Source organism: Fukomys damarensis, unplaced genomic scaffold (assembly GCF_012274545.1).
Source record: "Fukomys damarensis isolate Sample0158 unplaced genomic scaffold, DMR_v1.0_HiC HiC_scaffold_18, whole genome shotgun sequence".
Lineage (NCBI taxonomy): Eukaryota > Metazoa > Chordata > Mammalia > Rodentia > Bathyergidae > Fukomys > Fukomys damarensis.
In genome coordinates this window covers 51,218,609-51,231,589 of record NW_022900930.1, presented here as the reverse complement: position 1 = coordinate 51,231,589, position 12,981 = coordinate 51,218,609, and the positions used below count along the sequence as shown (strand labels likewise).

At 44.1% G+C, this 12,981-nt stretch overlaps 1 long non-coding RNA gene across 2 annotated transcripts in view; it reads right to left on the bottom strand.

Annotated features, from left to right (window-relative positions):
• Nucleotides 1-12,981, bottom strand: part of LOC104859674 — a 30,678-nt gene that overhangs the window by 6,953 nt on the left and 10,744 nt on the right. Inside the window, exons 2-4 of one of the 2 annotated variants that reach the window (XR_779451.2) lie at nt 7,825-8,296; nt 4,520-4,625; nt 3,132-3,252 (exon numbers count right to left, since the gene is read on the bottom strand). This is a non-coding gene — a long non-coding RNA (uncharacterized LOC104859674). The remainder of the gene's footprint in view (nt 1-3,131; nt 3,253-4,519; nt 4,626-7,824; nt 8,297-12,981) is intronic. The other variant, XR_004517900.1, reaches the window with a different exon arrangement.

Sequence of the window (12,981 nt, the reverse complement as noted above, 5' to 3'; positions counted from 1 at the left end):
ACCCTCTCCTCCCTTTCCTATTTACAAAGACTTTGTTTCCACTTTTTCCTTTTCTCAAATTTTTTCTTTTCCCTTATTTCCTTTCCCCGACCCTTCCCACCTTCCCTACACTTTTAGCCCTTTTCTTCCTATTTCACATTGTCAATTATACCATTTGGACCTTATTTACACTTTTAGTTTTTCACAACAGAAACAAACATTTAATGCAGGAAAAACAAATGAAGAGCAGGAGCTCTTTAACTTGTTTGACCACAAACATTAACAAAATAGTGCTTATATTTAATAATATAATGTAATCTTATGCATAGGAAGAGAAAAGTTCTGTGGATGTGGATGAGAATTAAATTTTCATCATAGAAACCAATCACTAAGCAACACTTCAATGGATATTTTTTCAGTAGAGAACAGTGCTAGGAATAAAGTTCCAATTGTCCAAAATCAAAACATTGGCACCTGTTATCCAGGAGGGGACAAGGTAGGTACAGTACAAATTATTGCTAGTTTTTGTTCTAAGACTTTAGTACTAGCAATGTTTGGACTATGGCAATGTACCAACCCAATAAATAGCAAGAATTGCCATATTAAGTCATGCAATGTTATGATGGCTCCTATTTTACATTATCAAAATACGTTTTTATTCCCAAAACCTTCCATCATGAAGAAAAGCTGTTTGTGTTGAAGGCAAATTTAATATATGTGATATGAACCCTGTGAGTTCACACAGCACCCTAAAACTGAGAGAATTTTGTCTTGTGGATCTGCATGTTTATGAAGCACATCTTGGGAGTTCTGAGAAATAATTGCTTGCAAGCTAACAAACAACCCAAGACACAAATTATTCCTGCTTTTAAATAGCATCAAATAACAACTGTATATTAAAGTCTTCGATGTAATGATGCAATTGTCTTTCCATGAACTTTCACAAGTGTTCAATAAATATTTATTGAGCATCTACTCATTTCCAGGCCCCCTGGTAAATACAGCCCAAGATAAAGTTTAAAATGAGCCTACCTTAGTAAGACAACAGAAGCTCGCATGGGCTTCCACATTCTCCACTGGGTCAAGGAACAGATTCTACACCCCCTGTACTGGAATTACCCTCAACTCCCCACCAAGCTGGCAAAAATGTCTAACAGAGAAGCCCACCAGGGAGTTCAGAGTGTGACTGCAGTAGGAGCAATGTTACTCCCAAATTCCTAATGGGACCTGACATGAAGTCTGTGGGTGAAATAGGACCCATGTCACGCTGTTAAATGGAAAACAAATGGGTCTCTGAAGCTGAAATAGAGAAGAGCAGTCCTCTTAACAACCACAGAATCACCAGTGCTTTGTTCTCTCTCAAACTGTTTGTAAGTAAGGACTAAGACCATTCCCTTTTCTTCCAGAGCTAGGGGAAAACAGCCACTTGAATGACTTCAAAGTTATTGTTGACACCGCTATAGTTAAGCTGTGCGGATCTGTGAAGAAATGAGATGAGGTTCCCTAAGCCACATGTAAAAATCGGTGGAATTGTGCTTTGGCTGTCGTCCTGCTTAAGGCTGTCTTTTCTGTATTTAAAAAAAAAAAAGGAGGAGGCAGAAAGCTAAAAGGACCCTTATAAAATAAAAATAAACTAAACAGGACTGTATCTAACATACTATTATCAGCGGTGTCCTTTTTGCACTTCAATATGAGGAGAACATAAAGGACAAAAACCACAATAAACTCACTTCGTTTCAATCAAGATAGTTCTGATTTGAACTGCTTTTATGCAACATGGGGACATAATGGTATGACAGTCTCAGTTTGCTTTACTATATTACTAAGAAAAGGAAAAATGGGTCGATGATGCTACATTCAACCAATCAAGCCTTAATCTTACATTCAATATCGACTTGACTTCAAACTTACACTGAGGAACGAGCAATTAAATCTTCCCCATATGCTAAGGGGGTTGAAGGAGAAACACAGAGCCACGCCCCAAGGGAATGGGCAATGACCAAGGACCATGAGGGCTGCTGACCTGATCCTCACGCACTTCCAGCCACAGGAAATAGGGTTGGTGTGGCTAGAAAAAGCCTTTTTTGTATCAGCTTAACAATCTGTTCACATTAAGAGACACTATTTCCAAGCTGGTAAGGACTCTGGGAATTTGCCTCAATTTATTTCCCTATTTTGCTACATTGTCACCTGAGCGCTTTGAGGTTTGGTTAAAATAAAGGCATAATAAAAATCAGTCATATAGAGCAATGCTGCAAATTATATGACAATACCTATACCAAGCAACTGGTGTACATCAGCAGATAGCACATATATTATCCTTATGATCACTTCATTGTAGCCAAAAAGTTATTCAAAATATGTTACTTTAAATCTACAAATCTATGTTAGTGTTTTATGCTTGTGAGCTGTGCATCTCTCTTACCAGCAGACTTGAAAAAGATTATTTGTTTACAAATATTACTCTATTTTGTTGTCCTTTTAAGGCATAGTTCATTGTCTTGATTGTGTTTCATTTTATGGGTCAAATCTACTATTATCCAATTTTCTAATTTATTAGATGTTGCTTTTCTATTTATTGATTACTTCTAAGTTTTTTATTATGTTGCTTTTCTTAAATTTTTTTTAGCTGAATGATGAATGCATAAAACATTTACAGGAATTACCATGGTATTAACAAATACCTTCCTCACATTTTTCAGAATAAAATGTTAAAAGAGATTTTGCCCTTTCCCTCCTCTTCCCTCTAATGCAGAGTTTATCACAACACAGGAAAACCCTCAACTTTAAACAGTCCTGGTCAGATGTCCCTACCCTCACTCTCACACACAATAAATTATTAGTGGACATGCTGCTGAAAGTAAGCACAATATTTTTTTCTTTTTTATTGAGTTTATTGGTACAATCCAGCACAATGCACAATTTTTTTTAAGGGAGTCATTGTCAACTCAGGACCACAGCTGGGTCCGTCAGTGGCTTTTTAAGTACGTGGCACCCACCTCTGACCAGGGAGACTGTGTTATCAGGAGCCTCCTCATTCCTGTTTATTTCTAAATCTGTAATACTACTATTGAGAAGTTCCCCTATGTGACAGGGAATGGTTAGAATTACTGAAGGTTCCCTGTGTCTGCAAATGTGTTGATGTCACTCACCTTTGCTAGTGGGTGGTCTACTTGGCTTGTTTCGGAGAGAGGTGTTCCAAGTCCCCAGTGCTGCTGTGATTTTAGTGTTCTGTGAGTCCTGCGTCGAAATGCAGTCTGATGCTATGGTATGCTGAAAATAGCAATTTTAGGACACATATTATCAGTGAATTTTTTCACATAAAAGTAAGTGTATAGAGTTAAATAGCAATAAATGTCTAATAAACTCTCCTTCTGCCTTAGTGGGTGACTTTAAACATTCTCTTACATTTACAAAATAGAGATTTGTCGTTTCACTGGGTCTTGCTTGACAACAAAAGAGGTAAATGAGGAACACTCTTGTTTAAACTTGGAACATTAGCAGAATATAATTGTAAGGCTTTACATCTCTGCTTCTGTCACATCACATAACAGACATGTAACTAGTTCAGACTTTCAGGAGGCACAGCCGTCACACGGCGCAGTCGGTGCCTTCCCATCACTTCTCTCACCCCCATCCCCACCGCTAAGCCCCTGATTTCCTGAGTTTAATGCCCAAATTTCTGGTTCTCATTCCTCTGTATGTTCCACAGACAGGTGTAAATATACAGAGTCCACCCAAAAATGCATGTACACCTCAGAAAAAGAAAACCTTGTATAAGTATTTTATTACTAAACTTATGCAGACAAGTCTTAAATCTATTTCAAATTGAGTTGGGTCAGGAATGAGGTTTTCAGTACAGCGTACCCAGCTGTTTAGGTAGAATTTGGGGGGATTCAGCTAAATCCCGCTCGCCAATTTGTATGACTCTGTGTCAACCTCATACTGTTAATTACAGAAATTTTACAAATGTTGTCATATGGAAAAGTAAGGCTCCTCGACTTTCTGTGCTAAATTTTCTCAGTTATTCTTACATTTTGCTCTTCCATTTTAAAACCTCCTGTTCAAGTTCCATTTTAAAAAAACTTGTCACAATTTTGAACAGCATTGTATTCAATTTAAAGAAGAACAGGAGGAGAAATTTCAAACATATTGCACAATCTCTTCATCATAATATACATCATCAGTAGATTAGTCTTCTGAGAATTTTTAATATTTTTGTAATTTTCCACATATGGCTATGATAATAATATGATGTGTTTTAACTTACATATTTTCTAAATGTGGCTAAAAAACTGAAATGCCATTTACTTTTGTAAATTTTTCTTATATCTAGCAACCTTGTTGGATGAGACAATTTAATATTTCTGTCTACAGTGAAAAATGAATACTGCAGATTTCTACCAGGAGGGGAAAGGAGGCTGGAAGTGTGAGTCATTTCTACTTTACTGATCTGACTGGCTTCTTGCATCTCTGCAAACACTCTCTCCTTGATCCTGGGTTATTCCGAAGTTCTAGGAACACTCACTGTGCTGCTTACCTTAGCTGGACTGTATAACCGAGGAGAACCGATGCAAGTAAGCGACATGCTGGCTTTTCACCCCATGTACAGGAACACTGCCTACACCGTTCTCACCGGAAAAGGTCTGAAAGACAGAAGCAGACTTCCTGAGGGAGGGCATCTTCACACTTTCTGTACCATCGCTGGTTTCCTCCCCGCTGCCTTCTACTTTGTGGTGTGGAGATGGGGAGGTAGTAGATCACTCAGTGACATTTTGTCCATTTACTGTTTTACACAACAAAATTAAGGAGAGGTAGAAATTTAGCTAATCATTATATAAAATGCATCTTCATCACAACAGAAAAGCAAAGATTCTTAAACAGGAAACAAAATGTGTTGACCAGAAAGGATAGATGGGATCATAGTGAAGTCAAGAATTGCTATCAAAAGACATGTTTAAAAAAATAAGCAGGAGATGGAGGAGATATTTACAATGTGTGTGTTTGTCAAAAATGTACATAAAGAGATCTTAAAAATCAATAAATGTGGGCAAACAACTCAATAGAAAAATGAGCAAAATATTTGAATTGGCTCCTCAGAAAACAAAATATACTCAATGAAGTAGGTCGTGTCATTAGTATCAGAAAATGCAAATTAAAACTATAATGCGCTGTCACTACATACCCACCAGAGAACTAAAATCATGGACGCAGCCAGGTGTTGTTAACTGTGCAGAGCAACTGGAAATCTACACGGTGATTGGTGACAGCATAATCTGGTAAATTCCTCGGTGGTGTAAACGAAAGCACATAGTGTGATACAGTAATTGCAACCTGAGAACAAAAATGTTTACATGTGTTCCCTAAAACAGGTACAAAACTCCTAGTAGGACTACCTATACCTTATTACTTAAAGCTGGAAACATTGTCCATCAACAACAGAACGAACGCACAAACTAGGCGACACCGTGACGAGGAAGATAGTCTGATGCCAACCAACGGCAGCCCCTGCTCCTCGCCCTGCAGTTATCTGCTTGGTGCACAAAGTTCACGAAGTCATCCTGGCACAATGTTCACGTGTGGTCTCGAGTTGTGCTCACACCAATGCAGCAAAGCAAGCAGCTCAGTGGCAGCTACAGGGTCCAAGAGGCCAAAGACACTCGAAGTCTCATGCTCTGTAAAGCAGCCAATCCCTGTTACACCAAAGTGTGAATTACAACTCAGACAATGTACGGATGGTTATTCTCCCCACACACTGATGAGCAAAAAGTCACGCATGGGCAGAGCTGTTTGACTGTGTAAGTTTTCAGTACAGGTGAGTTAGTCCATGGTATTGAGAGTCAGAGTAGGTGTACACCCTTAAGTGCAGGGGTGTGACCTGGGGGACCCTCGACGCCAGCAATCCCTTCCTTTCTTGACTCCCAACATTGGGTACACTACCATAGGCACTGTGTAACATGGTCAGACTGCACATAGAGTCTGTGTACTTTTCCACAGATATGTCATATGCTAGTTACAGTTATTTATTTTGATGACATTGAAACCAAATTTGCATAAATACTGCTGGGCTTTTGTTATGAAGTCACAAAATAGCATCCTAATCAAAGTTAGCAGGTAATCCTGGAAAAGAATAGCAGATTAGAACACAGAGACAGTTGCTGACCACCTTTCTATTTCTTTCCACAGCTAAAGAAAATAAGCCCAACAGGAGGTATTTGGTTTGTCTACACTAATTAACTATTTTTGTAAGAGGCTAAATTTGAGCCAACGTTCTGGCTCAACGGCCCGCCCACCCCTACCTCCCATCCAGCACAGGGGCAACCTATGAGTGTGAAGCTCTGTGACTTACCACTGCTCATCCTCATAAATCTGCCACTTACCATAAAGCAGCAGATATTACAAAGATTTGCTCCTTCAGGGTTTGTCATTTTTGAAAACATGAGAACATAGAATCAAACATACACAAGCTATAAGAGAACATGCTAATAACAAGTTAGAAAAAAAGCAGGACTTGAGGCAATTTTGGGGCTCACCAGCCAACGAGATGCTTTCTGGTCCTGATATCATGAATTAAAAAATCACTTACATTTTTCAATATTTAGCCACAACATTTATCAAGTTGCATAAAATATTGAAAATAATATAACAGGCACCACTTGGGTTGACTACGTGTTGGCTTTTTGATCTGTATGTTTCAGGTATTATTGGTGCTTTGGTAAAGAATTCGTAGAAGGGCCAGTCACCCACATGCCGTTCCTGCTCTCCCCTAGCTGCCGGGAAACAACCACTAAACTCAGGTCAATATGTATGCATGTTTTATGCATTTTCTTCAAATCCTGTGTGTACCTATGTCATTATATAATACTGTCTTATATATTTTAAATTATGTAAAGGTATGTTCTGAATGTATTTTTACAGTAGGATCATTTAAAATGCAAAACTCTAAATGACTTCCAGATGATTTTTCAAGTGTTCCTGGGACAAAAATTACTTGATTTTCATCCTACAAGTGTTTTGAGAGGGAAATTATAATTGCCCCTTCCTAGTCTGCCCGTCATATTTTATCTCTTCCTTTTAATTAATCACGTTGGTACATTAAAGGTACACAATATAATGACATTCTTTGTTGGAAATGTGCAGCCTTACATAATCAATCTTGGTTCTTATTCATATTTTATTTCTTAAGCTGCATATAGGTAAGTTCAATTGAGTACCTATGTTTATAATTAATTACATTCCAAAATAGAAATGGCAGCAGAGAATAGAATCCTGTTGCTATTGAAAGCACCAGAATGGGTTGGAGGTTTCTTGGTATTTCCTCGTGGTCTATGTGACCATTTCTTGCTTCACAAAATCTCAATAAAAAGAGAGAATTGTTTTCTATTTCCTGACTTCAGCAAGAAGGTCATTACTCTTTTATTGGGTAGCTTTGCAGTAAAGTGGATTTCATTCTTAGAGCTCTACCCTACCTGCCGCATTTTCGCTCTCTGGGCTCCACTGTGGTCCAGGGCCTCTCCGAGTTCTCTGACCGCCCTGCCCTCTTCATCCCCCTGTCACCAGAGGCCTGTGTGGCACTGTCCCTGAGCCTGTGCCCCCGGTGCTGACCAGAGCCTCCCAACCCAGCCAGCAGACCCCTCACCGAGGGGCTGCCCAGTCTGCTCGGTGACCTCTGCCTGTGCCAGCTGGGTTCCTCCAGAGAAAGAGGCCGCCCTCTCTCAGCACCCTCCACGCCCAGCTGCCTCCCACCCCCTGGTCACCTGCCTGAGGTCAGGACTCTGTTGCTATCCAAGCCCACGCCTGCCCGGTGCTGTCTCCACACAGAGCCTCTCCCGCCCCAGAACTCACCATGGCCCCGCTCCTCCCTGCACAGCTGAGAGGCTTGTGCTTGTCCACGCATGGGGCTGCGCCTTCTCTCCACCTCTGATCCGAAGCTCCGTAAGGCCAAGAGCCTTGCCAGGTTCATTCTGTGTGGACGTGCAAATCTCCCCTCGGGGTGGGTGTCCAGAGAACCGAGGCTGGATGTCCAACAGCCTGACTGACCAGAGAGCAGAGAGCAAGTAGCAGCTGCCAGCCCAGGTCAAAACGGCCACCCATACCGGGACACAGCAGAGGATCATGCAGACAGGAGCCAGTTGGCAACCCCTCCGTGCGCGGCTTAGTTTCCCAAGTCTCTGAAAAAGCCAACAGGCAGGCTCTGGGGCCTCAGGCGCTCGGGAGTTGTCATCAGGGCTGGATGCCGGCTGCCTGGGTGTCCAGGGACCCAGGAAGTGCACAGCAGGAGGGAGCTTTAACCCTGCACACAGCGGTCAGTTATGCTCTGGTTAAACAGAGAGGAGCAGAGAGAGAGGTGAGCACACAGCCATGTGAGGTGCACAGCCCTGCCATAGCCTGGGCACCATCCCATCCTCACTGACTACGTTCTGTCCCTCCATCTCTTTATCCTCAGGAAACCATGAGTTGGATCCTCTTCCTGTTTCCATGGTTAACTTATTTAGACCATTGGTAATCAAGAGTCTTTTCTTGGATAAATTATTTTATTCTTATATATTTTGCATTGCACAGAAACAAATTGGGAAACACTTTTGTATTTAATTTTTTTCTGGCTTTTTGATACTGGGACCTGTGTTCAGGTTTGCCTTGGACTTAGTTTGTAACCCAGGCTGGTCTTGAAATCACAGAGATCCTCCTGCTTCAGCCTCCCAAGTGCCGGGATATATTTAACTTATTTAAACCTATAAAGACTTGTGAGTGCATCCATAACCACACCTAAAGACATAGCATAATACTTTGATTTCCCTTTGGTATGTATTCCTCTTATTACTAAAGATTTTAAGAAACAGTCCTAAACATTTTTTTGCTTTCCTGTTGTTTCTAAAGTACTCTATTTTTAAAGAAAATAACAAAGTTAGGCGCAATTTTGACACCTTTTGAAATTTAAAAAATAGTGGCAGTATAGTTGTTAGCTATGAAATAAAGTTCACCCTGGAGGTGAAACACTTCCTGCCTGGTACCCTGGTACCCTCTGGTACCAGAGGGTGTAAAGCAAGTGCGTGGACCATGCAAAGCCCACCACAGGCAGACGAGGCACAGGGCCACTTGGGAAGCACTTGGCCCACTTTGGACCTCGAGTTGCTCCGATTGTCTAGGTATAAAGAGTGGGGGCCCACACTTCCAGGCACCAGATCTGATTGCAAAGTGATGTGAGCAGAAACAGAAAATGGTGACATTTAGGTCCAATAGACAAACAGAACCAAAAATTAACCCACACACCCGCGGGAGTTGGAACATGACAGACAATTCAGAAGAATTATTTTTCATAGTTGCAGGAAATTCACTATCTGGGTTAAACACAGTAGATCAGATGCAGCGGGAACCGTCTCGGTGAGCTCCACAGGTCTCACCCGCCGGTCTCCATGGGCGCTGGCTGAGCGCCCTCCCTCGGCCCTGTGCGTCTGCCCCTGCACCTGCCTGGGAGCTGAGTGACGGGGGAGCAGAAAGAACGCACCCGGCTCCAGGCCCAGCCCTGGGCACCCCACCTGGGCTCCATGACTCCCCCACCCTCAGGGGACTCGGCAGCCAACAGAGAGGCCGGGCTACGGCAGAGGAGCTGCAGCTCTGGGCCACGAAGCACAGCTTACATCGGGCACACTGGTCCGCGGCGGGAGGTCACTGCCTGGGAACCACAGCTGCTGGACTGTGCGTCGGCCAGCGCTGGCCCCTCTAACACACACTTTCACTCTCCACGTAAAGCACAACTCCAACTCCGCAAAGATCTTAGGGGTGAGAAGCCTCGAACGTCTCTAGAACGAATTACTTTTTTAAGCTATGATATTGAGAATAGAATGCTCGAGTAAGATGGTGAAGTGGAACAACCATAAAGAAAAAACTCAGCGATGTTAAAATTAAAAAGACGTTGACATTGTAAAGTATATTATAAGCATCATGATCGGATTCAAACAATCTGAAACAGAGAGAAGAGATTTACAAGAATTTTTGTTTTCTCGAAGCCTTTGTAGCTTCAACTAAACTGAAGACATGGTTAGGCAATGTGTGACTCTTTTCATTTGATATTCTCTGGGTTAAAAGGAACATGAGGTAAGGGGCTGAACACCGTGCCAGGCAGACAAAAGGAGCCCACTCCACACACAGGGTGAGAAACGGAGGCCCCAGCCTGGGCCGGGTACCCTCTTCCAGTTATCTTAAGAGGAGCGATTGCCGGCTGAGAGCGGAGTGAGGCTGGGACTTACGTCTGGGAATGCGCATCCGACCCTGCATGGCCGGGGCAGCGCAGGCCAGGGGCTGAGGCCTGGAGCCGGCTGGAGGGGGAGGTGTGGGCTCCACCCAGCCAGCAGCCCGGCCCAGCCAAGGTCACACTACAGCACATGGCCTCCGACTCCGCGGTCACCGTCTGCACCGGGGCGAGATGAACAGTCTCTGCGGGAAATCCGCCAGCAGGGATCACCACCAAGTGGGCGACGGGCACAGGAGGGGTCGCCCGTGCTCCGCAGGGGCTGGCAGAGCTGTGGCCGAGACCACCCGCTCATCTCAGGGCACCGATTTCCTGTGAACGAGTGCTTTAAAACCGACTGTGGCCGGCGACGTGCATAGCAACCCTGATCCCCCACCGGCTGCAAGGCCAACTGGCTCCTTGGTCCGGAACTGGACACCCAGGGAGAGGTCTCACTGTCCCACTCCTTTCTCGGGCTCATTCGAAGGCAGAAAGGCATCTAGATGCCGAAGATGTCCCTGCAGATAATCAACAGCAATCCTTGACCACGATTGCTGCTGCCCATAGAAGTAGGAGAAATGTCTGCTCTGCCTGCTGCTACCGTTCTCCGCCCTCCGGGGCTATTTTTCTGTGTTGATTATGCTGCTTCTGACCCTGGCCAGGATCCAGGCCTGGACGAGATGCCTGGCAAAGAGCTTCACAGCAGGTTTGGGGCCGCATGAGGTGCCTCTGCCTCGTCAGGCTGTGCAAATCGAGTCACTAGCGAGGGCCGATTCTTAAATAGACGGAGAAGAAACAAGAGCTTCTATTCAAGGCACAAGAAAGGAAACACAAATTCAGAAGAAGAAACCTGTTGGAAGTGACTGCAAACAGACCGGGTGAGGCCCCCAGTGAAGACAGGACAGGCGGAGAAGGAGGTCCCTCCAGAAGCAGCAGGACTCAGTCTCCCCTCACCCCGAAGTCTCCTGCTCACAGTACCTCTCGAGCACCCTGCCCGTGGGCTTGTTTCTGTTCGTGCCAGAGGTGGGGACAGGACTGCAGTCAAAAGATTTGACACAAGCTGGCGGGACTTCTCCTACAGGAAGCCTGGCACTGGCTGTCTGCTCAGGGACCACAGAGCAAAGCTGCCTCTGTCACTTCCTCAGCGGGGATGTCCCCACGCCCTGACCCCGGGGGTCCCAGCGACCGAGGCTCCAGGGAAGAGCACTGTCTTCCCCATGGCTGCAAGCAAGTGGAGCTCGCTGAAAGTGGAAGAGCAGGACACAGTCACTTCTCAGTGAAAGCGAAGAGCTCATCTGGGTCCAGGGATAAAGCTCAGTGGCACCATGCATGCCTGTCTTACAAGTACAAGGTCCTGAGTTCAATCCCTAGTACAAAAAAAAAAAAAAAAAAAACAGAGAGAGAAGAGCTGATCTGGAAATCAAGAGGTGGAAGAGGGAATAACACGGAGGCTGCCCTGTCTGTTTTGAGCTTTCTTTGCATAATTATAATAAATGACCATTTGTTTGGCAGGAAGCATTCGTTCCATTATCTTGCTTTGGTGAAGCCAAGAAAAGCATGTGTCTTCCCCAAGGCATAAATTCCATCCTTAAATGTTTTGTCTCTTTATCTTTATATTACTGAAGGCTGATCTAGCATTCTAGTAAGATGTAACCCTTTTCCATCTAAAATGTTCCGATGTATTCTCAGCACAGGTCTGACTGCACGTTCGACACCTCCGTCCCGTGTGAAGCTGGTACTGCACCGTGACCTGTTCAAGAAAGCTGCTGGGCTGTGCAGTAATTCGGCAATTTTAACAGACATATCATCCGGTCAACCCCCGATATCACAGGGGTGCTGCAACTGCTCCTGCACCTGACAGCTCTGACCTGTTCTGATTCTCGTGAAGGAAAGCTGGCCTCCAACAGGAGTGGCCTGGGTCCAGCCACATCTGCCCTTAGTTGTGTTGGTGACAGACATGGCGTCCCATGGCCAGGAGACTGGCTCTGCTACCCGGCAGGGCCTAGGGAGGACGCGCATCCCCTCCATTCAGAGGAGCCCATCCTGAACCTACCTCCTTATTTATTTTCCTATTTCCCACAGCTCTTTGAAGCCTATTTAAAATCTGCCTTCACAGCCAGTGGTTGGTTTTTAAGATTCTACAACAAGGATAGAAATGTATTATCTTTGATGTAAAAAGGCCCCAAAATGACACCAAGCTTCCACTACTAGGAGACTCCGGGCTGCATTTTTTATCTTGTTGCTAGAGCCCAGATGCATTTAGACTTTGGGAGACACCTGCTGGCCCAGGCCTCCCCTGGACAGGAAGGTGCAATGGCCTGCGAGCTGTGCCGGTGCAGACCACGGAGCTTCAGGAGGCTCGGCCCAGCTGGGACCTCTAGATGTTCTGAGACTGAAAATTTATGTATTTCTTTTGAAGCACAGATTGATTATGCAAGGTTTGTAAGAGGCAGAAGGAAAAAGAGTATATATTTGGTGTCTTTCTTTCTGGTAGAAAACTACAGTCTTTAGCAGCTCAGTATCATTATTTTTTTATCCTCTTTCCCACCCCTCCCTGTATCTCTTGGTCCCCTTCCCTTTTGCAAAAGCTCTGTCTCCCTGTTTCCTATCATCTATCTTGCATTTTGTTTTTTATTTATATTTTGGGCTTCTCATATAGGTGAAACTATATTGTATTGAAGCTTGTGAGTCTCATTTATCTCACTTAAAGTTATGGTCTCGAGGTGCATCCAATTTCCTACAAATGCCTCAAATTTACCCTTCTTCATGACAGA